This window comes from Rhinolophus sinicus, linkage group LG05, assembly GCF_036562045.2.
Source record: "Rhinolophus sinicus isolate RSC01 linkage group LG05, ASM3656204v1, whole genome shotgun sequence".
Lineage (NCBI taxonomy): Eukaryota > Metazoa > Chordata > Mammalia > Chiroptera > Rhinolophidae > Rhinolophus > Rhinolophus sinicus.
The window spans coordinates 2290664-2295521 of NC_133755.1; positions in this window are offsets into that span (position 1 = coordinate 2290664).

The window sequence follows — 4858 nt, forward strand, 5'->3', positions numbered from 1 at the left end:
AGTGCTGCCTGAGTGCTGACTATCCTGTGCACCCATCAATTCAGAGGTCAGAGAGATGGGACCACACAGAGCCTGAAACAGAGGGGTGGGCTGCAGCCTTGTCCCAAATCTCCTGGGGAATCAACGGCGGAGTCTAGAGGACAGCCCTGGGCACTGCGCAGCAGGGCGCACCATTACACACTGCCACTGCTTCTCCGTGGACACAAATGTACAGAGCTGAGTGGGACACGGACCGTCAAACTCTAGGTGCAGGGGATGAAACGGTAAACAAAACTGAAAATAAGCCATTTCTCATATTACGGAGCCTACCTTTTAGTAGGAAAGAAAGGCAATAAAGAGATAACTCATAAATCATAATTGGATAATAATAAGTTTGAATTTAGAAACACTATCAAGAAATTACATAAAATTCTTTATGGTGCTTATTGAAGAGACGTTATTGGGGGAGTTAAAGAACCAGTAATAACCGAGTCTAGTGACCATGGCTACAGGTGCTGCGGGTTTCGCGTTCACATGCTGTATCATCATTGGCCTCTCTTTGCTTTGCTTTCTGAGAGGTTGAAAGTTAAATTTGGGCCCACACCTTGGCTACCGGTACAGGAACTTATCCATTTGATGCACCAAACTTATCCTACCATTGTTTCCTGTGCCTCAATTTCCTGTTTCGTTTTATGTATTTAGCAAATCCGCAGCTCTCTAAAGGTCATTTGTAAAAAATGTCACGCTCTGAATAAATTAATCATTGATATCAGACACGGCCAAGCTGGCAGGCAATGCGGTTGTACACTTAAGAGTGGAAATGGATGCCGCTTCATGATTCAGTAAGTGCTTTCCATATTCAGCTTTCCTTCCATCTGCATGGTCATAACTATCTTATCTCCTGGTTGGTGAAGCAAAAGTATACATAAGATTCTCCAAGCGGTATCTGTACAACCTCTAAAAAGTAGGTCAAAAGAGAATCTGGTTCCATCTCTCCACCGTGCAGCTCAGGAATCAGTGGCTCAGAGACCCTGGTGGGAAGACTCTCCCCACCCCACGCCCCTCATAGGGCCTGATGGTGCCAGAGGCCTGGTTTACCCCTATTTCAATCAGACCCTCTTTCTTCCCTTGTAATCACCAGACTCTGATGCCATAAGCACATGTGCTGACATTGATTGTCTGCACACGCGGTAAGTTTGATTGCCTTCTGTGCTTAGAATCATGTCACACGCAGTCGCCTTCTGAGAGGCGCCTCTAAATCTGGGAGTCTTGCTGGCTAAACTTAGCATTAGACAGAGAGATGGCTGGGCCGTGGGCTCCTGGGCTTTCTGAGGAAATGGAAATGGGAGTGGTCTTTGGATTCCCATTAATATTAACCTATCAAGAAATCACAAGAGGATCCTTGAGGTTAGGTCACTTCAAAAAAGTGCTCTTCACACTGGCTGTACCTGTCTGTCCACTCGGCATAACATTACCTCCACATCGTAGGGAGGGACTGGAGTTTCTCCTCCTCCACATGATAATCCAGAAATGGCACAAATAATAACACTATTAAGGAGGCATCATAAAGCATAGACAAATTCACATATTACAGGTCTTCATGTACATATGAAGCTTATTAACTTTATCACTTATTTCTAAGAGATGTATCCTTGTTTTCTTCACTGTGTAAGTCAGTGCTATAAGAGGTTGCTAGAAATGGAATTTAAATGTAAACCCAAAGTCCCGATACTGCATTCCTTGTTTCACATTGACATTTGATTAAATCAGATGGATGCATTTACAGAGCAAATGAGACCCTTGAAGGATATTTGGCATGTTATCATTTTTGAAGTTTTAATTGTAACAAACTAATGCAGGTGGCTGAGCTATTTGTAAATCTGACATGCAATGAATCCAAATTCTGATTTTAGAAGGACAAATACTGAAGGTAGGTCCTGAGATGTCCTCCAACTTCTCTAATTGACATTTCTGAGCACCAGGAAGAAAAATCTTAAGACACACGTATGGTGAGGCTTTTTAAAGTGGTGTGATGAATTGTGTAATTTGGAGAGGTATTTGGAGAAAAGCGTCAGGCTGTGGGTAAGTGGGTAACATGGTTAAGATGAAGAAAGAGATCACTCTGAAAGGATGTGTGTTGCCGAGAGGACCACCATGAACCACAAAATAAGATCCGCTCTAAAAGCCCTGACGCCCCCACATACCCACCCGGGCTGCTTGTTCCATTTAGGACTGTAGTGCCTCAGTCTGCTACAGAAGTCAAGGGGCAGAGAAAGGAGAACGGGAGCGGCTTTTATTCTGAACAGGAGCAGCGTGCACAGGCTCTAATTAAAGCTATTTCAGAAAGCAGAGAGCTAATGCAGACCATGTCTGATTTTCAGCAACTTTACCCTGACGCATGTCTCCCTCGTATATTATTAAATTGCATAATCAGTACACGTGCTTTCTGTAACACCAGGAGTTCACTGCTGTCCGGAAAGGAACGAACGTGTCCTGATTGCATATTCGTGGCTGGGTGTGTGCACATGGCTGTCTCAGGATGAGGAAAGGGCATTGCTTTGCCTTTGCAATTGTTCATCCCGGAAGCCATCCCTCACCCTCTGCTCCAGCTTTCTTTTCTCTCGCGTATTTGTTCATTCACCCACTCAGTGTTTCCCAGTATTGGGTGCTGTTTAGTCAGTGAGGGCTGGGTAGGAACACAGCACAGCCTTCCGTCACAGAGCTCGCACAACAGGACAAGTAGACAAGTGCACAGCTGATCAAACCGTGTGGTCACAGGATACGCGCTGGGCCTTTGTGGACACAGAGCAGGGAGGTTACTGTCTAGGGCAGTTCCAGCCGCTGTAACAAGATATCATAGGCTGGGTAGCTAAGCAACAGCTACTTATTTCTCCAGTTCTGGAGGCGGGAAGTCTGAGCAGGGCGCCGTGCAGGGAGGGTCTGGTGACGGTTCCCTTCCTGCTTCAGAGATGGTCGTCCTCTGCTGGGTCCTCCGTGGGGGAGGGACCAGGCATCTCCCAGGGTCTGCTATGAAGACACCCACATCATTCATGAGGCTCCATCCTCATGATCTAATCAGCTCCCAAAGGCCCCACCTCCTCACACCCTCACCTTGGGAGCTCAGATTTCAATAGATGCTTTTGGGGACACAAAGACTCAGTTCATATCGGTCATCATGACAGACTTCCGGGCGAGATGATATTTCTTTGGTTTTGAGAGAAGCAGGTTGTGTAATGGAAATAGCCAAGATTTTGTAGTTAGAGCCTTGCATTTAAATCTATTTCTGGGTCATTTGACACTTGGGAAGAAAATCTCTCTGAACCTTGTTCCCCCCAAGTCTGCCCAATGCTGATGACGGGTCCCTGATTCCAGAGCAGGAATGTGTGTTAAGTGGTTTGAATGCGTGACAGCTCTTGGTGAGCACGCGGCAGGTGCTCGGTCATGTGGAGCAGAGTTAATACGCGTAGACTTCCAGTAGGTAGAAGGTAACAGGTAGGTGATAGCCTGGGGGAAGGGACGAGCATTTTAGGCAGAGACAATGGACTGTGCAAAGCCCTGGGGTGAGGAGAGAGGATGGCCTGTCGGTGAAAGGAAGCGGCCTTCCTCATACACTGGGAGTGGAAATGGAGCTGAAACCTTAGAGGGAGCCAGATGGTGAGGGGCTTGAGCGTCACGCTAAGGGACATGAAGAAGCCAACAGAGAATGGTGTCATCAGGTTCTCATCAGAGAAAGACGACAGCAAGTTCAGTGTAGAGAACAGCAAACGGAGCTGTTTGGCCTGGGTCTGGGGACAGTTAGGTGGCTATGGAAGACTGTGCAGAAGCCAGGTGGGTCATGTACGTGGGGAGAAGCAGAGAGCTACGTCACAGGCAGTACCACAAGGTGCAACGTGGAGGGTGGAGGAGAGAGACGCCAATGACTGTCCTGTTCCCAGTGGGCCTGCAGCTGGCACCCATGTCTCAGATGGAGACGAGACCTGAGGGGAAGATGAACCCACTTCCGCACGTGGAGAGTCGCCTGTAGGATATTGAGGTCACAGCACATTCAAATCAGGACCATGAGGGCTGGTCTGCCTGTGAATGGAGCCTTAGGGCGCGCAGGCTTCACACGGCGAATGAACGCACAGCGTGGGCGGCACACATTTATTCTGTTCCCACGACATGCCCTGTGATGTGACCACAGCTGATTTCAAATAAAATTCATGTTTAAAGGACATATCGCCACAAATGTCATTTGCAATCACAAAACCAGGATTATGACTGATTGTACCAGACAGGATTCAAAAGAAGGTTCAGAACACCTAATATTTACCCTTGTTCTTTTAGTGTCAAAACCATTTGCTTATTTAGGACCTATAATTGCTGAATTATGGTTTTGGGGGGTCTGGTAGGTCACTTCTCATCAGTTGTGTTAAATACATTACTATGGTATTAGTGTTGCTATTAATAAGGTAATATTTATTATGGCCAAAGTCCATTTCCAAGTCACGACAGTCAGTAACTCACACCCAGTCTTCTGACAGATATGCAAGGCAAGCTGAGTGGGTCTCACGAGAAGCCCCACTTTTCCTGCACTTGGCAGGGCTGCCCCCATGCAGCTTTTACATCCCGGACTTGTAAATGAGAACCTGTAGCTCCTTCTGCCACCAGGCACAAAGCTGCAGCTTAGCCTGGGTCATAAATTCAAATTTTAGTATAAAATAACTTACAATTCACTTACGACTCAAAATTCCTGGGATAACTGGAGTGGGTGACAGAGGAGAAACAGAGACATATTACCTGATGCCCACCCATCATTTCTAAAGCTAGGCTGCCAGCTTGAGAACACGTCATTTCACATCAGTTAACTTTCTGTAACGCACTAACTTTCTTTTCGAGA